Source organism: Notechis scutatus, chromosome 3 (assembly GCF_049901735.1).
Source record: "Notechis scutatus isolate UNSWTSFEM ecotype Mainland chromosome 3, rNotScu1.2, whole genome shotgun sequence".
Taxonomy (NCBI): Eukaryota; Metazoa; Chordata; class Lepidosauria; order Squamata; family Elapidae; genus Notechis; species Notechis scutatus.
Window position 1 is genome coordinate 187,341,852 of NC_142011.1, and position 22,080 is coordinate 187,363,931.

A 22,080-nucleotide genomic window follows, 5' to 3' on the forward strand; every position below is an offset into this window, starting at 1 on the left:
CCCCCGTCTTTTCCTATTAAAACATTGTTTTCATACAGCGTGCAATGCAAACTGCCTCAAGTGCCTTTAAAAATATTGTTAAAACTGATTAGAATTAAAATGTCTCTTGTGGTATGATTTGTAAACAGGACACAGGCAGGGTTGGATTCAAATTTTTTAACAACCGGCTCTGTGGGCATGGCTTAGGTGGTGGGCATGGCTTGGTGGTCATGTGACTGGGTGGACATGGCTTGGTGGTCATGTGACTGGCTGGGCGTGGCCAACTCAATATCACTCACATCGAGGCACGCATCTCCTCGCCTGGCCTCTCATGACTGTGGGGATGCTGCAACAGTCATAAGTGTGAAAAATGGTCATAAGTCACTTTTTTCAGTGTCATTGTAACTTTGAATGGTCACTCCACACAAGCAAAGTACCAGCAAAGGAAGGAAAAAAAACTCCAGAGAAGTTCCTGAGACAGGAAATCTAGTCCTGCCAAGAATGTAATAAGGGTTAACGGAGAGGCAGTTTCTGTAAGCAACACCAGAATGTTTCCTTCCTGCCTTCCTTACAGGATTAGGCCAGTAATTTCTTCTAACAACTGATTCTCCGAACTGCTTAGAATGTTAACAACCGGTTCTAGCAAATAGGTGCAAACTGGTAGAATCCCACCCCTGGACACAGGTATCTTTTGGAAAGCCATGGAAACAAATGATGTGTTATGATGGCCTGATACAAATGACATGGCTTATATACTTGTGGCAGTTGTCTTGATGCAAATACTAAATTTGATTATTTGACTATCTGGAGATCTTATATCCATGTAAAACATTTAAATGCATTTCAATCCACCATCCTGTAATACTATATACCACACTTGGAAAACCTTTTGTTTCCAATTTAGGTGACAGCAGAAGGTAAAAGACAGCATTAAAAACTGATTTATTTATAACTCCAGACAATTTATCCAACCAAAGCCTTAATCTTTGACAACAAATCGTCTCCTAAAATGAAAGGGTCTTAATGATAGGAGGTGCGCAGTCAAAATGACCAGAATTTTATCTCTGTGTCCCCTGTTAATGTAGCCATTACAGCATAATGCTTCACTTTGTGAATCATGGTTTACCTGAAGAATTGAAATCTGATAAAAATGGGCCCAGGTCTGTATCTCAAATAATGAGGAACCTTTGCCAGTGCGATAATATTTGACATGTTTTTATCTGCTCTCTGCCATCAGAGTAAGTGCAAATGGGAAACCAAATGTGTTTAGAACTTTTAAAACTGCCATGAAAACTGTGAAGGCAGATATCCTATCTGTAAATCAGAAAATAGCTTCCTTCCTGCTATCTTATCAAGCAGCACTGCATAGTTCTACAAAATGTATGCCCACTGAACTAATGGGAAGAGAGTTCCTGGCCTAGGAATAAGGACACCCAATTTTTAGTAATTCAGGGAGCAATGCTCGAACCACACAGCTCACAACCATCTGGGGATATCTGTGGAAGAAAGGAAGATGTAGGTGACGTCATATAGAATACACAATTGCAAAATGTAGGACAGCTTTCTCCAACCTGGAACCTCCCCAGATGCATCAAACCTTCCGTTATTTCAGCCAGATCATGGAAGCCTGTAATAAATGAGGGATGATGAATTGTCTAGATATAACTATAGTGGGTACATATTACACCCAGATGCTGGGCTTGCTAATGTTGTTAATATTGGTAGAACAAATAGATACTACATGTTTTCTGAATTGATCAAATGAGAAGTGAAGAGCAATCTTAAGTGCATTAACTCAGCAATTAAGACTCACTAAAGATATTTCCCACTTAAGCTAAGCATTGAATTTGTTTCTAGGTAGGCATGCATAGACTTACATTATAAAGTTGCAATTACTTAGAAGTATGCCCTGTTGTCTAAAACTCAGCTTAGTTTAACATATGAAAGAAAGTGACATACAAACACCATGTTCACCTATAGTATATAAAGAGGCAACATTTCTTGATTCAAAAGTTAAAGTTGATTAAAAAAAAGTTTTATTTTTACTTAAAAATCATGAAGCTCATGATACTTAAGAATTAAGATTCTTAATAATTAAGAATCATGAGGCTGAACACATGGCTGTGGTGGTTCCTTTGAGAAAGTATATGATGGATGGGACAGCCACAAGTGTAGTGAAGGCTGCTGAGGAGGAGGAAAGAGGAGAATAGAATATAATAGAATTCTTTATTGGCCAAGTGTGGTTGGACACACACACGGAATTTGTCTTGGGGCAAATGCTCGTAGTATACATAAAAGAAAAGATACATTTGTCTAGAGTCAAGAATCATAAGGTACAACACTTAATAATAGTCATAGGGTACATTAAGCAATCAAATCATACTAGGAAACAGTCAATATAAATCGTAAGGATACAAGCAACAAAGTTACAGTCATACAGTCATACAGATGAGAAGATTAATAGTAATAGTAATGCAGACTTTGTAAATAGTTGAACGAGGAAGAAGAAGCAGAAGAATCTCTATCTGATGCCTCCCTTATTGTTATGATGGTCTCTCCAAGTAAATTATTCTGAGTTCGGTGAGACTTATTCCCAGGTAAGTAAATACCTGCATACAATCTTGGAGGCGAATTCTGCTTTGATGTTAATATTCTTCTAGTGTTCTTCCATTCTAGAAGACTGAGCTTTCAAGTTTTCAAGATTTCAGCCCCTGGAGTGAAATAGAAGTCTATCTCATCCTCTAGTTAGTTAGTCTCCAAAACCTAGGTTTAGGAGCATTTCCTAGATCTAAGCAATTTGTTTTTCTAGATCCAGGTTTCCCCAATTTGGGTGTCTTCTAGATATGTACACTTCTGATAACAGAATTGTCCACCCATGACTGAGAATTCTAGAAGTCCAAAGATCTAAGAGCATCCAGATTAGGAAAAGTTCCTATAGGACATGAATTGATTAATTTCTGCTGCCTTTTCTTCTCAAAACAGAGATCCCAGGATCCTGGAATGTTTTCAAATAAACTAGCTTGCATACTCAGTGAATACCCTGCGGACTACCACTGTTGGCATGCTGATTGTGGTCAGCAGACCATACTGCTCCCACTTGAAATTGTCACTGGAAACATTAGAATGGAAAAAGTATGGCCAACAGATGGCCAATCTAGATGTCATTATTATAGTTATTGTTAATTACTTAATTTGTATACTGTTATTCATTAAAAAGAAACAACTATGATACCTAGAATCTGCTATCTGAGATAAACAGGCCACATTTTGCCTAATGGAAGGGCTGGTCCTGTGTTTCATGAATTGAAATGGAACACTGTAGGGGAAAAAAGACATATTGAAATGGAATATTAAATTTTGGAAATGAACATTAAATCTTGTGTAGCCACTAGATGGAGGTCTTGAGTCATTCATAGCTAGTGTTAGACTTCATTTTCTCCCCCTTCCCTAGTTCTCATTTATCTTTAGCAAAATTCATGGATTGAAACTTTATTCTTGAAGTATTTGAATTTTTACCTGGTTGTGCTGGTTAAAAAGTGTAATGTCATGGATCTAATATATAATTTTTAAACATACTGTATGTGTCAAATAAAGGTTTTTATTACATTGCATAACTACGTTCCACAGTAACAGGAAGTTACAAATAATTTTTGTCTAATCACTTTGTTTAATTTCCAGAAATTTCTTCCCTCCACTCTTGTTTCTAAGGAAGATCAGGATTTTTTTTTTTTGAGGAAGTTTTATTTTCTAACAGGTTACTGGAAGAAGAAAAAAAAACAGTTATTTGCTTCCTGAGGCTAGGAATTGCTTTTATTTCTGATGTATTTGCCTGTATCTTTTTGCCCTGTTCCAATATTGTGGATCATACCCTTTTCTTCAAGGCCAATTTTACTTGAAGCTTATTTGCCTTGATGTAGCTTGGGTGTTAGCTGGGGCAAAGTTTCTTGGCTTGGTGTAGTTTGGAGCTGATCAGCTGGAACAAAAGCACCAGCACAGAAATAGCATCTATGGTGCACCCGAGCTTTGCTTTCAATGTACTGCAAATTCCATGGGGTTAAAATATAGGTCCTTCCTTAGTTGCTGGGGAGGGAGATAGGCTCTTTATGATTTATTGGATCATGGTTAGCAAAACAGACTGCAGTATCTGGATAGTGGCTCTTTGTAAGAGCCCAAGATCTCTGTGAACTCAATTCCTTATGTAGAAATGGAATACTTTAAATAAATACCTCTGCAATCCACATGTGGAATTCAGGACAGGCATCTTGGTTTTGCTCTGCTTGATAGCTTAGTTCCTTCAGCACTGTTGCAAGAAAAAGAAACGAGATGGGTGTAAGGCAAAAATTAGGGGAAATGCACGATGTAGTTAGGCTGATTGAATCTGATAGCTTTCTATTTAATGGGAGTGCGCCACTCTTCTTTTATATGGGAAGCGTTACAAAAATGAAATTCTGAATTTTCCTCTTAGCCCTCTTTCTCCTTCTGCTCCTTGAAAATGACATCGCTTTTAAGACGTTCTACTATCTGTCACACAATGCAGCTTTGAACAGGATATCAGGGTTCTTTAACTTCTTCCTAAAATTAACCTTGTTGTTGTTTTCCTCAAAGGTGTAAAGTGCACAAAAGTCCTTTCATTCTGGATTATTTCTATCTTCTGTACAGAAGTGAGGCAATAAAGGACTGAATTATTCTTAAAAGCACAAGCTGACTGCAGATCATTTTGGGACCGTAAAGAGGAATATGGAGCCAATTTTGATACATTAAACCCAGGAGTCTGTTCATTTGCAGCCTCCTTGTGTGAAGGCATTTTTCCAAGAGAATAAGGCATACGGCGGAAGAACCAGCTCACCGCTGTGTTATACTCACCTGCTCTTCTGAAGCAATCAATAGATTGGGGAAAGGGAGGAGAATTTATTTCAATAAACAATTGTTTTCACAGTCTGAACAAATGGTTTTATGGACTGCTACATGGAGCTCAGGCGGTCTGCTATGGTGAATGTCTCTGTCAATATAGAACTAGATGATAATCTATTAAAGTTACAAGATGCATGAAAAATGTCATTAAGTAAGTCTTTACTGGTGTTGACATGGTGATCATTTGCATAACTGATTAATCAAAACAGCACTTTTTGGTCACAGAAATTATTGTTAATATGCTCTAAAGTCACATCATTTTTATACTGATGAAAATATGCAGTATTATGTTTAGAACTTTCCAAGATTTAGGTTCTCTGACTTTATAAACCTTAAAAAGCAATTGGTTCTTAACAAATAGCTGGGGAACAATCAGTACATGTTTTTGCAGAAGTTTGGGCTTGAATTGTATTTATCTCACTATTTTTGACAGAGGTGAATCTTGCAATATAATCTGGACTGGATTTGGAGCAATTATTATTGGATTATAGCTCATTCAGTACTGTCCATAAAGCTCAGGTTGGGTACTAGCCTTATTCTTTAAAAAACATCCAAATAGGTATTTGATTCCAATAATTCAAAGCCAATGCAATTACTATTTTTTAAAAATGCTTGGGGAAATGCCTTAATTAGCAAATTTATAAATCCTTCAGAATAAATCCTTGAATAACTGCTGTTGAGAATATTCTGACTTTATGTCTTTGTGACCTAAATTTGACATTGTTCATAGAGTTTTGATTATCATCTTACACATTTTGGAGTTTTTCCATGTCGCTTCTATGGCTGCTGGGTCCCAAATATGTATTTTAAGATTGGTAGTATTGGCTTCTGTTCAGCTTTTTGATTCTTGGGGATTAGGCTTATTAGAATGTGTAGAATCTATCTGGAAAGGAGAAGGACAGAAGGTTTTGTAAAAATACGTTGCAGAGTGGGTCAAATAACAGAACCAGTATATCAATGCTAATGCAAATAAAGAATTATAAGAGGTCTCAAACGGAACAAAGTTTGTCATGAAAGAACTTGATGGCCATAAAGAGAAAAGTTATATAGAGAATAGTAAGTTAGATGTAAATGCATAATGCAAAGGGGCCATAAATATATGGGTAATATATGGGTTAAAAGTAATTAAAATTAGTCTACTATAGGGAGACATACATTACTGTATATTGAATGAATAGGAAATTCTGAACAAAATAGTTTTTGGGACTTGTTCATTACAAAATCTGCATTATGCACCAGTGGTGGGATTCAAATATTTTACTACTAGTTCTGTGGGCGTGGCTTGATGGGCGTGGCAGGGGAAGGATAATATAAAATCCCCATTCCTTTCCCACTCCTGGGGGAAGGTTATTACAAAATCTCATTCCCTCCCCACCCCACTAACCTGCATTCCAGCTCTGTTCTCCTATGCAGGGCAACAAAAGAAGACCTAGCTGATCAGCTAGGACTCGGGAGGCAGAGAATAGATGGGGGCGGGGCCAGTCAGAGGTGGTATTTGCCAGTTCTCTGAACTACTCAAAATTTCTGCTACTGGTTCTCCAGAACTGGTCAGAACCTGCTGAATACCACCTCTGTTATGCACATTAAAATTAAGAAATGTTTAACCTTTTATAGAATTCAGTGGCCTCAACCTTACTGGCTTTAATAGAATTTACAGCTGTTTATTAAAAACATCTAAATTGTAAACTCAGCATCCTTTATAATATTAAAATACAGATGCAAAATTATTAATTCATCAAAATATAAGACCATATTTCTTTACTGGTGGGATTCAAATGAAATACATCAGGATTGCTAAATGCCATCTTAAATATTAAAATAAGATATTTGAGGGAAAAAGACTTCATCCAAACAATATAGAAACCTTTTCCTTCATGATCCAAAGTAAAAATATTAAATTAAACTTTAAAGGTAGCTTTATACAGGTATTAATTTAGTTAATTGGTTAATTTTAAGCCTGCATATACATCATAGCTTTGTTAATATTTATTCCACTGTGCCTGGGTGAATATTTTATCCAAATTAAGGATTTATTTCAGCATAGTGAATTAGAAGCAACATTAATTAGAATATTCTTGAAAAATATGACTAATCTTGTTAGTAAGTCTTAGTGAATTCATGATGATGCAGTTGGTTGTGGAGTTTTTTTGTGATTTAAAAAAAAATGGTTCCTAGATGTGATTTCTAGATTCAGCTGATCTGATGGAATATAGTAGGTTGGATTTCCAGGAGGAAGGGAGTGCATTCCAGAGGAATAACAAGCAGCTCAGTTTAGTGTGTGAGAAAGAAGGTGAAGACAGCTCCTCCCTAACAGTTCTCAGAGTGTGTGCTTGATGTAGATAGAAGGTGTTCTGTTTATAAGTATGCAAAGAAACCTGCTTGGAAAAATCACCAAGTTGCTTTTTTGGTTTGGAGCCTAACAGCTGACCAGGGTTTTTGTTATAGTTTTGATTTGGAATGATTATGGATGTTGAAAATTTCTGCAGATAAGTGAAAAGGACAGAAAATGTAAATTAGAGGAGTCTTTGAGTGAGTAGATGCTGTTTCTGTTACGGTCTGCGATGAAAAGAAGAAACTGGGTGAAAAAGAAATGGGCAGCTGGTGCAAAGCGCTGATTATGAGAAGAAGAAAAAAGCAACAACATGAACTCTGTGAATTCTACCAATATCTGTTCTTAAGAAGATGTTGTTCAAGAGTGTAAACCAGTTTCGGGAATAGACAAATAACATTTGTAGAGCCTTCTTGGTAGTGGTATCAGGTAGTAGTTGCCATTATAGTATAGGCAACTGAGAAAGAGAGGGAGAGAGGGAGGGAGGGAGGGGGAGAGAGGGAGAAGGAGAGGGTGAGAGACAGAAGGGGGGCAATGCAGTGGTGGGATTCAAATATTTTTACCACCGGTTTGGTGGGTGTGGCTTGGTGGGCACGCTTTGAGCATGTGCACACACTTTGTGTGTGTGCACGTGCCAAACACGCACTTTGCGCAGGCGGAGAGGCATTTTGCAGGTGCAGAGGCATTCTAACTCACCTCCTGCAAGCCTGCACGATCCCGGTCACTTCAGCAGCTGCCGCGCAGCACTCTTCTGTGCCACACAAAGCAGCTGCACTTCAAATTCAGAGGATAAAGGTAAGTATGAGAGCCCAGGTGGGCGGGTGGGTCCAACAACAGAGTGGCGGAGAGAACCGATTTGGTCTCCGCTGCTCATTGCTGCTACCGGCTCTGCAGAACCAGGCCGAACCGGTAGAATACCACCACTGGGGCAATGGCATAAAATGGCTAACATGCATGTGAATGATCCAAAGGTGCTTTTTCAAAAGGCAACCAGACTTTCTTTGTTTTGCTTGAAGATGTTTCACTGCTCATGAAGAAACTAAAGAAACTTCTTGGAAGAGAAGTAAAATGTCTTCAAGCAAAACAGAGAAAGTCCAGTTGCCTTTTGAAAAAGCACCTCTGGGACAACCATGGCCTGGATGATTGACAATCTCCATAGACATGTAAATGGGTAGTCGAGACAGGGGAACAGAAGCAGAAACAATGGGACAGAGATACAGCTAGAACATTAGGAACCAATGGTGAAAATGAAAGTGAGTTTAGTTGGACTGGAGAGGTCCAATAACTGACAAGTTATCATAACTTGAGGATCTCCTATATATAAAATATTTTATATTGCTTTGTTCCCAACTCAACTGTTCCAGTCCTACTGATTTTATTTTATTTTTCACACTTTCATTCTTCCGAAATGTTCTAGGAATTCTGAGGCTGCTGCAGATTTTGTTATACTGCTTTTATTCGCTGTGGCTGGAGCTTTCATGCTGCCACATTTCCAAATAATGTTTTTTGTTTTTGTTTTAAGTAGCTTATGATGCTATTGAATAGCATATAATACTGATAATAAAATAACAGCTAATAAATACAGGAATAGAAATATTAAAATCTTGAGTGAACCGGTGGGAACAGAACAGAATGCCTGCAAAGAAAACAAAAATCAAGTGTTGCTCACAACATTAGTATTTAATGCTTGCCGACAAATCGAATACTTTTTTCGTACAAATGTTTATTCAATGCAGCTACTTTCACAGAAAATTGGTGGTATGTGTTGCAATGTGTGTGTGTGTGTGTGTGTGTGTGTGTGTGTGTATATATATACTCCCAGTTTCTTTCTTGTCATAGTTAAATGCTGCCATAAATCTTTTTTCCTCTAATAAAATAAATTATTTCTTTGCTGAATGAGGTTTGAAGCTGATGTATTTTAATCTGTCTGGCATAGAAATGAAATTTCCATGTTATTGAGGTCTTCTGCTTAATAAATGTTTAAAAGGAGAGAAAAAAAAGAAAGGTACAAAGGTAAGGCTATATTCTTTATATGGGCTGTTTTTAAAAGCATTCTATTCCCCCTTGACAATAAAGTGTTTAAATTTATGTGTATACATATTGGAGAATATGTTACAATGGCTCCATAAAAATAACGATTTAGACACATTGATTTAGACTCATTTCTCTCTTTTTTCTGCCAGTGATCTATCTACTTACAAAGGGGATTTCTATTTAATATTTTTACAAGTGAATGTTTGGCTTTCAGAATCTACCTGCCCTAATTTATCAGGCTTTCAGGCATTTTATCTATTCTGTTTGCTGAGATTTGTGTTTATATTTGTTTTTATCTAATAAAGAAGAGAGCACTGTCTATTCAAAAGGAGCTTAAATAAGGTTCATTTTTGCAAATCAGTGTTACTCCAAATGGCTGCTAAATTAGATAATAGTATAATGGCTAAAAATGCCAAAATTGCATATAAGAAACCCTTTTATTAGTTGTACAACTAAAGTAGAGAAATGTCATTTTCACAAACACACATTTGTCTTCCAATAGTGAGAACCAAATTACTATTAAAGCAATGTAGAAAAATGGGTGGTGATAGTGGCAAGGAAATGAACTCAAATTATATATAGTTAACTATTGATCATCAAGGACAATCTGAATGTGAGAAATGTACTAAACTACGTTTGTTCTACTTCTGAATAAGCACGCTTAGGACTGCATTGCCAATCTGTGTCCATATTTTCCAAGTTAAGGTATTCAGAACTAAGATTGGGGCTTACTTCTGAACAGTTGGAAAATGGATAAAAGTGGTTGGGAAATATTCAAAGAATATTTCTTTTAAATATCTTCCTTTGAAAGGCTGGGTATCTTTGCACCTTTCAGCCAGTGAAACTCAGATGAGTTATTACAGATCTCAATTTTTAACAATGAACAAGTATGATTGACGGACGAGAGTCTGCTTCACTATATCACAAGCCAAGTTGGTTGTGCTACTATAGGATATTATTAATAAACTGGGGAAATTAAATCTGCGCAAACTTTAGTTGAATGGATTAATTCCAAGCTCTGAATTAAGCATACAACCTGAATTAAGTTGAAAAAACTACTGAGAAATAAAAAGGTCTTTCTCAATGTATATCCCCAAAGAGCAATATTCCAGAATATTTGGTCAAAACTAAAGCATGAAAGTCTTGTTCTTGTGTAACTTTTTTATTTATTTTATTTATTTATTTGATTTGCCAATTGTTTACAAGATAATAAGTATAAATGTATACATAGTTGTGAATACATGAAATGGGTACATATAAGAAAAATAAAAGAAGAATAAGAGAAACAATAGGACAGGGACGGTAGGCACGTTGGTGCGCTTATGCACGCCCCCTACAGACCTCTTAGGAAAGGGGTGAGGTCAATAGTAGACAGTCTAAGGTTAAAGTTTTTGGGGTTTGGGGAAGAAACTACAGAGTCGGGTAGAGTATTCCAGACATTGACCACTCTATTGCTGAAGTCGTATTTCCTGCAATCAAGTTTGGTGTTAACTTTGAGTTTGTATCTATTGTGTGCTCTTGTGTTGTTATGGTTGAAGCTGAAGTATTCATTGACAGGTAGGACATTGCAATGTATGATTTTATATACCATGCTTAAATCAGACCGAAGACGGCATAATTCAAGGTTTTCTAGTTCTAGAATTTCAAGTCTGGTGGCATAAGGTATTCTACAACGAGTAGAGGAGTGGAGAACTCTTCTTGTGAAATATTTCTTGATTTTCTCAATTGTGCTAATATCAGATATGTAATGTGGGTTCCAGACTGATGAACTGTATTCGAGTATTGGTCTAGCAAATGTTTTGTATGCTCTGGTTAGTAGTGTGATATTACCAGAGAAAAAGCTACGTAGGATTAGGTTAACAACTCTTAATGCCTTTTTGGCTATGTAGTTGCAGTGGGCTCTAGCACTTAGATCATTAGAGGTGAGTATTCCAAGATCCTTTACAGAGCTTGGGTCATCAACAAGATCTTGACTATTCAGCTTATATTTTATTTTCTGATTTTTTTTTGCCAATATGTAGAACAGAGCATTTATTTGTTGAGATTTGAAGTTGCCATTTGTTTGACCATTCTGATACATAGTCAAGATCTTTTTGTAGGGTAGCAGTATTGTCTGTGGTATTGAACACCTTTACATCATCAGCGAAAAGAACGCAATTGCTCTTAATATGATCACAGAGGTCATTTATGTAGAGTATGAAGAGAGTTGGTCCTAGAACACTGCCTTGGGGGACACCACTATTGACAGGTACAGAATTTGATAGGACGCTCCCAATTTTGACCATTTGTTGTCTGTTTGCCAGGAATGCTTCTATCCAGTTATTCAGTTGTCCAGAGATACCATAGGATTTTATTTTTAGGAGTAGTTTGTCGTGTACCACTGAATCAAAGGCTTTACAGAAGTCTATGTAGATTGCGTCTATTGCTTTGCCCTGGTCGAGTTGTGTCATCCATATGTTTTTGCAGTGTAAGAGTTGCAGATTACAGGATAGTTTTTTTCTGAAACCAAATTGTTTATTGGAGAGTAGGTTGTTTGTCTCTAAGTGGAGGATGATGGATTGGTTAATAATTGATTCCATGACTTTACAGGTGACGCAGCATAAGGAGATTGGTCTGTAATTTTCAACTAGGCTTGGGTCTCCCTTTTTGAAGATGGACTTAATTCCTTAACAATGAAAGCAATGATTTTCCTTCTTTGTTTCTCATTTTCCAGTAAGCAGTGTGATCTTCTGATCTGAAATGTCCCATCCCAAGTCATCTCAAGTCATTTAATCTCTCAAACTCTTTATACTATTTACATTCCATGTTTCCATTAAAATTCTATCATTGCATTCAAATTTTCAAATTTGGTCATTTAAAACTGTAGTTCAAATTTTCTTTTCATGCATGGCAACATCAATAACTAGACATTCCAAAGGACTTAATCCAGACATGTCTTCCCCAGTAGAATGCTAAATGCCATTCAGCCTGAGGAGTTCATCATCTGGCACCATCTCAACAATCATTTTATATTTTCTACCCATGTGGTTTCTTTTTAAAATGCCAAAATGGGTTATGTGCCTTCGTCCATACAATAGGAATTGATGGCTTTGCCATTGTCACTAAAGTGACCATCTGCTCCAGCATCTTCTTACTGTGTATCGCTGCTTTCCTGTTTAGGTGTCTGACTGATTTTAGCTGGGCAGCTGGGAATAGGTCTTGGATGACTTTGCTAGGAAAATATGGCCCCAATTCTGCCTTTCATCATGCTCAAAAAACCTTTGGTGCTGAATGTGGTAAAGGCTCTACTTCTTGGCTTTATTTTATGTCAGCTGCTAGGTATATTTATTTTGGATTATTTTTATTGGAAATGAAGGTAAATATATGTGTTGCAGGATTCAATCTGAGCACACACACACACAAATATATATACACATATATATACATACACACATATATATAATTTGTTTTCTGAGGTTTTTGTGGGTATTTGTATGTGGATCTTTGGTTATTTGGGTTTCCTCCCGCGTAAAATTGGAAGTATCTAGGTGACGTTAGAAAAATATCCACCATCCTAAGAAACTCTAAAGACGAGTTAGAAAACTAAGGCGTATACGAAATCCCTTGCACCGCCTGCCCCACCATATACATCGGACAAACAGAAGAATAAGTGCACTCATTGAAGAACACAAGAACTCAATCAAAAAGGAAGAGCCGACCTCTTCCCTGGTCCAACACCTCAAAGCCACAGGACATGAGATTGACTTTAAAAATACCAGAACTATCGCCAAAACCGAACACTTCAACAACAGAATAACAAGAGAAGCCATCGAGATAGAAAAACGCCCACACAGCATGAATAAATGAGATGATACCTCCCGCCTACCAGCCATTTGGAAACCCGCCCTCATTAACAAACGAGTACCTAACATGAAGAATGACACCAGACCCACACTCACGAGGGCTACACAAGATGCTACCACCACACTTCCACATAGAAAGCAGACTCACACCCACACAGAAGATGAGACACGACCACGGACCAGAAGCCATACCGCAGCTGCATCACTACCTGCTTCAAACCCCTCCGACCCATACATGAAGCGAACGGACGCCCACCATGAAGATGTGGCACGACCACAAACGCGAAGCCAAACAACAGGATCATAGCTCACCAGCTCAAATCCCCCAGCAACTAAGACTAACCTGAGCACAACCAAGCCCCCACCTGAACAGAACACACCCCCAGCCAATCAGAACACAGCCAACCCCCCAACCAATCAGAACACAGCCAAACCCCCAACCAATGAGAGCACACCCCCACCCAATCAGAACACAGCCAAGACCCCACCCAATCAAGTCACACCCCACTAGCAGTTAAAAGGAAGAAGCACCTGCAAGCTCACATTACTCCGAGAAGCACAAAGCCGAAGACACAAGCCTGAAGATGATGAATGAGACTTCATCGAAACTTCGCCAAGTTACTTCCAATTTTACGTGGGAGAAAACCCGAATAACCAAAGATCCATATAGATATAGATGATTAGATATAGATATAGATATAGATATATAGATATAGATTAGATATAGATATAGATTAGATATAGATATAGATATAGATATAGATATAGATATAGATATAGATATAGATATAGATATAGATAAAAACCATGTACTTGTTCTAGCTTGTTGCCTTAAGTGTGCAATTTGCAAATCTTCGTTCAATTTTCCCTGTCAAATCCAATAATCTCAGAACTGATATATTAATTTTCAAACAACTGCTCCATGTTTTCATAATGTTTTTGACTAGCATAAAATCATTGGTTTCTGCCTCACCACCTTTAACCTTAAGATTAACTCACCCCTCCAATAGTTACTATAAAATCCACTATAAAAAATGGTCTGTCCCGTAACCAAAGCCTCTCATCAACCTCATATTGTTCACTAAATACTCTGAATTTTCATCACAAACAGTCCAATCATAGTTTTGAGCCTGGTCTTTTCCATATTTCATCATGAACAGACTTGTACTCAAGCTATGTACTCAAAACAAGAAGAACATTTTACTCGAAAACAATTACATTCTTGTTCATTTTTGGTCCAATATGTATTGTCTTAGTCCATTCATATCCACCCATTCACGTTGTCTAACAGAATAATTCTCCCCTGATCCCCAACTGCATACATTCAATATTTTGAAAGTTTTCTACAAAATTTAACCACTAACTCTATGGAATCGTATTACCCTAGAAATCTGGATAGTCTTGATTTCCCTAGCCTTTATTAAAAATGTGGATCTTACCTCAGATAAGGTAAATTGGCAAATTAAATCAGCTTTATTTCTGGATCTGCTTGCTTTTTTCTTTATGATTGAAATGAACAATTTTTAAACTCTGGGCATGTAACACTAATCTAAATATATTTATCAACTTTATTAGTCAAGACTATTTTGATCTATTATAGGTAGTCCTCAACTTATGATTACAACTGGGACCAGAATTTTCAGTTAAGCAAGGGGATTGTTGACATTCCTCAGATTTTAGAACCCTTTTTCTTATGGTTGTTAAGCAGTTGTTACGTGAATCTGTTTTTCCCTCATTTACTTTACTGGGAAGGGCATAAGTGGTGATCACATAATCTTGTGATTGTCGGTTGCATGTTGGTTGTCAAATGCCTGAATTTCAGTGTGGGGATGCTGCAATAGTTATAAGTGCATGGACTGGTCACTTTTTACAGTGCCATTGATCACTAAACAAACAGTCCAGTAAATTGAGGACTATCTGTTTATCTGTTTCCTATTTAAAAAAATAAAAAGATGTTGTTTAAATCTTTTTCTACTCTTTGTTTTGCTTGTTGATAATATTGCTTCAAGAGCAAAAGATCCTTGATGGGTCATCAGAGTACATGTTTGGCTAAGATATAATTTGATCAATTTGTTTATAATTTGTTTAATATTCAGTATAGAACAAGTACCAAGACCAGAAATGCAATGATTGGTCCCATATATGCATCAAGAGGCACAGTTATATAAAAATAATATTTACAACAAAAGGAAAAAGAGAGAGAGAATGAAAGAGAATGGATGAATGGATAGATGAATGAGTGAATCAGGAAAAGGTTCATATTATTAATTTTACCATAAAGCCATTTATTTCATCATCAGGCAACAGTACTTTATCTGGTGATTATTTAAGAACATACAATTTTATTTGTAGTTTTTTTTTTAAAGAAGCTAAGATTGAGCTATTCATGCATGACACCGTAGTTTTTCAAGCTACAGAAGAATTTATCTTCCATCCTTCACAATAGAAAACCTGATTGAATAATTGTTGCAAGGAGACAAGAAAATACGAGTTAATATTGATAGTTCAAAAGCTCAATATTTTTTTTAAAGAAGAAACTAAATGAATCTGTGATTGTGACATTGCAGCAATTTGCAATAATCAAAAGCTTTCAGGAAACAGGTCTGGTGTATAAGTAGAAATGAGCAATCAGACTGCCAAAAAGTGTGTATCTATAATTTATGTTTTCAGTTTGTCATGCCAGTGCATCCATCCCCTCCAATTTAGTGAAAGGACTTTTGAATCTGATCAGGTTGATTATATCCACGGAAGATGACACTATATTTTGTGGTGAATAGTTGCCTTTATATTTTAACTTTTCATCTGGCAAGAACAAGGGAGAAGGGAACCTTTCTTAATGAAGAAGAGACCATTCCTAAATTGCTTTCCCATCCTCTCAAGAGCAAGATCATTTTCAGCATTAAAAGTATATCCCATCAAGGTCCTAGGGCAGGAGTGTCAAACTGGTGGCCCACAGGCCAGATGCTTTATGCTCAGGACATACCTACTCCAGCTCCACAAATGGGAAAAATGTCACGAAACATCATGTGACAGCAACGTGAAACAGCGAATTTGACACTTGTGTCCTAGGGGAAGTTCATTAATGATGCAAATACAGCCTTTACCTTCAGCCAAGCTTCTTCCAAATATGGCTCCCAGCATCCATTTTTATTCTGGGTTAGAATACTGGGAGCTGCATTTTAACACATCTGGAAGACGTCACTTTGGATATAACTGGCTGTGAGAATAACCTTGGGAGACAAGAGGAGGAGGAACCATAGCCTAGGCAATGGTCAGACAAGATGCCTTAGCCCACAGAAGGAATGGGAACATGGGAAGCCGCTCAGAAGGGGCTTCCTGGAAACTAAAGACAAGGAAGTGGATAAGTGCTTTCAGTTTTGCAAGAATTGGTTGCCATAATCTTGCAAAAAGAGTAGTGTTAATAGTTATGGTTTGAGTTTCTTGCCTGGCCTGAGATTGAGAAACTATATATGTGGTGTATTCAATCCATATGAAACTGACACAGAAAATTCAATTGTGAAGGATTCAACCAGGTGCTACTTATTGGTTTGAGCCAAATAGGTAAGCAGATAAAGTGCTGTTTAACACAGAGTGCTAGAATTGTACACAACACATGAAGATTTTTTTCTAAATACGGTATATACTTACTAATAATGACCATTCTTGTTCATTCTTGGATCCTGAATGGTCCAATATTTTTTATATATTGTCTTAGTCAATTCGTTCATATCATTCATGTAATCTGACAATAATTATATCAGACATAAATACAACTGAGCGAGTCCAGAAGTATTTTACCAGAAGAATATTACACTCCTCTGTTCGCAACAGAGTACCCTATAGCACCAGACTTGAGACTCTAGGCTTAGACAACCTTGAACTACGCCGACTAAGACTGGACTTAAGCATAGTACATAAAATCATATGTTACAATGTCTTACCAGTTAATGAATATTTCAGCTTTAACAACAACAACACAAGAGCACACAACAGATATAAACTAAATGTTAACCACTCCAAACTCGATTGCAGGAAGTACGATTTCAGCAACAGAGTCAATGTCTGGAACTCACAACCTGATTCTGTTGTCACCTGCTCAAACCCCACTTCTTTACCCTCAAACTAACCTCTATTGACCTCACCCTATTCCTAAGAGGTCTGTAAGGAGCATAAGTGCACAATTGTGCCTACCATCCCTATCCTATTGTCACCAATTATCAGTTCCTATTTCTGGTATTTAAACTTATGTTTATTCTTGTTTCTGTTATATTGTAAGCTTTTGACAAATAAATAAAATAAAATAAAATAAATAAATTAAATAAATTTTCCCCTGATCCTCAACTGCACACATTCAACATCCTGATATTTTGAGATTATTACTGCTCTTAACTTTTGGATGCGAGAACTGTCATTTAAAAATGGTACAAGCAATTATTAAAGAAACTATTCTTTGCCTCTTTCTTTCCCCTCTCATTCATATTCTATGAAATGTGTAATGATGACTACAATTGTAGTAATAGTAAAATAGTAAAATTGCTGGGTTTTTACACTGTCCAGAGCTATAATGTCATTTATTTTGTTTGGCTTAGCATGTTATGAGATCTCCTTCATAGTTGTTGTTGATTAATGGTGTTATGTGTTGGAAGAATGTCACCTATTTAACCAGTAAGCTATGTTAAACAAACAATGGCTTAGTGTGATATGTGTACCCAGTTGATCCATGTCCAAAACTTTCTGGCTCAAGTATTCTGGTTATTAAATTGAGTATAAAACAGAATACTCTATGCTAAACACTTGGAAAACCATCAGATCACAGGATTATATTATAAGGATGTAAACATACATGGGAAATCACTGATGTTCCAAATGAACATGGAATTGCTAATTCTTTTATTTGATTAAGTGTTGCCTGCCAAATATATTCAGACTACTTAAATTAAACTCAGGTTTCCTCCACAGCAAAGTGCACACAAAGTCAGTGAGAGCTTCTCTTATTTTTGTTACGGTGTCAACATTTTCAAAGTTGGTGAAAGCTTGTTCTTCAGTTTTATTAGCCTGTTTGAAAGAAATCTCATTTAACTGGCGTCTCTTACATCTACATTAATTCTTTTAAAACACTGACGTGAGTGTTCTACAGCTATGTAAAGAAACGCATTATCAAAGAATTAAGATATGATTAAACTGACATTTTCTTAAGAAAACGAAAGGAGCAGGAAAAAGCCATTCTAAAAGGACTGAGTGCTACATACTCCAGATATTATCTTCAGTGCTTGCTCAGGGATCTTTAAAGAAGCTTATTACCAAGTACCCTAAGAAGACAAGTGTGGATGTGTACAGATCAGAGAAATGCAAGTTAATGCACCTGCCAGATTTTACTATCATACAAAGCTTGTCAATCAGCACTCAGACCTTGCATTTAAAAATATGTTCCCTCAGATTTTCCCCAGCGCTGGATCTTACAATATGATATTGCTCCTTTTGGTGACTGCCTTGTATCAGAGGGATCATAATTACGCTTCTGAGTATGCCTACAATTAGCATGGATTTTCTTAATTAGTGTCTGCTCGCTGGTACAGTCGGTGCTACATTTTTTTGAGTCTGGTGGGCACTTATAGAATTTGGAAAGCAGATTCTGGACATTTTCATAACATGGTTTATAGTGGCCAGAAAGAAAACTGAAGAAGTTATTCCTTCCTACAATTTCTCCCCCCAGGACATCTTCTATCTCCTGGGACTTCTCTATTACTTAGCTTGTATTCATGTTTGACTTCCAAATGAAGCACTGCATTGGCACAGTATCTTCTGTATTTTACTTAAGTTTTTCTGAGATGTCTGTGGAACTCATAGATACTCTTAGAAATAAAGATGATGATTCAGGCTGGTGTTTTACTTTGCACAATACAAGCTTTCTTAATTAAATAGCACTTTCAAATAATTTTAAAAAGTACAATCAAGTTGCCTAAGGAGGCTATGGACTGCAAGATAGGGGAAATTGGACAAATGGCTACTCCTGGGTGCTGCTGTAGGGACGAAGATTTACAACAACAGTTCCTAGTGAGAGGAAAGCATGCGAAGGTAGAGTTTACATTGTGTGTGTTATGTTAGCAATGTTGATTTTGTTTATATTCTAAAATATTTTTTCTTGTTTAATTTCATACCAACAGCACCAATTTTGCATCCCCATGATTCCCATCCCCACAGAGAGCATCCTACAGTTCTCAGAGCTGAAGATCTGACTTTACATATAACCACATTATAATTAGTACCATGATTTGTTTCAGTTTCTGAAGTTCTAACATAAGAAAGAGAAGGCATGTTCTGCAGAGCTATAAAAAGATGCCAATAGGCTGTGAATTCATATATTTTATGAAAATAGACGACCAGCTCACCTTGTCAGTTATCAGGAGAAATTGAATTGCGATTCTTTTCAAATGTTGAAAATGTAAGTGAAAAAAGAACACAAGATAAGCTCAGAATCGATTAAAAACTTTCAGGATAGAATAGCAGAGTTTTTTTTTTTGGGGGGGGAATCTTCCAGTCCAACCCACTAATCAATGGTATATGAGATCCTATACCATTCTGGACTTTCTTTGTCTTGATGGGATGGAAACAGGTGATCATAGAAAGAATAACAGAATCACAAAACAGAATCATAGAGTTGGAAGGCACCTCTAATCCAAATCCCCACTCTAGAACGAGACCCTATACCAGGGGCCTCCAAACTTGGCATCTTTAAGACTTGTGGACTTCAACTACCAGAATCCTGGGAGTTGAAGTCCACAAGTCTTAAAGTTGCCAAGTTTGGAGACCTCTGCCCTACACCATTTTGGACAAATAGCTGTCCAATCTCTTCTTTAAAACCTCCAGTGATGGAACACCCACAACTTGTGGACACAACCTACTGATTAATAGTTCTTACTGTCAGGAAATTTCTCCTTATTTCTAGGTTGGTTCTTTCTTTGATTATATAATCCATTGCTTCTTGTTCTGCTTTCAGGTGCTTTGAAGAATAGATTGAGCCCCTTAGGACTGGCCATACATTTCTTGGAGATGAAGCCCAACATTGATAGAAACTTAAATTGTGGTTATTTTTCAATATTGGGAACAACATTTGAAAGGAAAATCAGTAGAGATATTGGCGTAGGTCCAGAGGCTACTGAGGCTACTTGCATTCCCAAAATAATGAGTGCTATAATCCACCCAAAGTCATTAATACAAAAAGCTGTCAATAAATAAAAATACAGATAGTCTGTATCTGTACAGACACAATGATGAGATGAAATGATGAGATGAAAATATAACATTGTGACAAGTTCTTGCCTTTATGAGTGTAATAGGCCTTGAAAGTAAAGGAAAGGTAAAGTAAGATCATAAGCACAGTCATGGTCTCACTTAGTGACTGTTTCGCTGAACAATTGAGTTACTGTTCCCATTTGTGGATGCTAAATAAGGATTAACTGTAAAACTAAAAACAAAAGATCAAGGGCCAGGCTTATTTTAATACAAAGGCAGGGGAAACCATTATAATGTACCTGTGCTTAACAAATCCTCATTCCATATTTTGATACAGTTATAAAAATGTCCTGCAATTAGCAGAAGCATCTGATGTTAAAAGGAGTACATGCAGGTTCATACTGTAGAAAATAAAGCCAGTTTGGTGCTATAAACCAGGCTATAAAGTATGGTGTAGGCAGTGGCCTATGAATTGTGAGTTCTAATTCTGTCTTAGAATGAAAACTGACTGGGTGATTTTTGGCCAGTCCCTTTCTCTCAGCCCAACTCACCTCATAGAGCTGTTGTTGTGGGGAAAATAGGAAGAGGAATTAGGTATGTCCACTGTTGTGAATCAATTAAAAGTAACTAAGACCAAATGCAAAGCGGGTTTTGGAAGCCTGCACACCTTAAACAACGAACAAGGATTGGTCCTTAACAAGTCCCTGATTGGCCAATATTAGGACACTTCTTATTGGGTATTAGTTGAACTTGTTGCACATATTATTGGTTAATAGGGTAGCAGCCAACCCTATAAAAGGGTTACTGCTGCCCATAGCCTTGCTCTGTTCTGTTCTATCTATCGTTATTAAAGAGTTGAAGTCACTGGTCAGATGTCTGGTCTCCATTATTCTCCAAACTTAACATCTACCACCTTGAGTTATTTACAGAAATAATAAAGGGAAGATATTTTTAAATAAGTAAGAAAATAAATAAGTAAATATATAAATAATATTGTCCAAGGTAGAATATATTGCAAATTTGGAATAAGTAACAACAGGCCAATGAAGCCCAATTAAGAGGTCTCTTTGCCAATTTATCTGGAAACATAAATGTGAATTCCCTATTTGCCACATTTATCTTCCATAAATGTGTTCCAGGTGCATCAGAGTCTGCCTCATTTCTGATCTCCTTGTTTTGAATAATGTTTACTGCAGTGGGCAGGAGAAAGTATATGAGGGTTTTACTCTGAATTTGGGGTTGTCTGTAACCAGGATGCTCTACAATCTCCCTGCCTTTGTCAGCCAAGTGGAGAATGCATTACATGGTGTGTAATTTCAGACATCTGGGACAGCTCCAGTTGTGAAAAACAACCAGTTTTTAGACCACATCAACAAAATTGGTCAGGCTGGTTTCCCTGATGTCTCAATCTGATATCCAGTAGGTGATTCCTTTTCTTCCTTGTATCTCTAAGCCAGCACAGCTTCATCTGTGCCTTTTCCCATGTCACACTGCTTGTAAATATGTAAAGGGAAGGACAATAAAACAACTGCTGGGAGATTGTGTGAAGGCAAAGGATGTAGCATGGCAACCTTGCTAAAGCGAAGCAGATGTGCAATTAGTCAGTGCCTAGGAAGGAAATGGCAGCTCCATGTGTGCCAGCTGGAATTCCAGCATGAAAATAAATTGGGAAACAATTTTCTTTTTTAAAAATATAAAAGAATGGAGATGTCTCTATGTCAATTCAAAGGGCTGGCTTGCCACTTCACTGTT

The 22,080-nt window shown here is 37.0% G+C and overlaps 1 long non-coding RNA gene across 1 annotated transcript; it reads right to left on the minus strand.

The window, feature by feature from the left end:
- Window positions 1-984: 984 nt before the first annotated feature.
- LOC148131531 (uncharacterized) lies at window positions 985-4,273 on the minus strand. The gene is made up of 3 exons (XR_015748387.1): window positions 4,206-4,273; window positions 3,212-3,295; window positions 985-1,606 (listed from the first exon to the last, which is right to left on the minus strand). It is a non-coding gene; the product is annotated as an uncharacterized LOC148131531 (long non-coding RNA).
- Window positions 4,274-22,080: the final 17,807 nt, after the last annotated feature.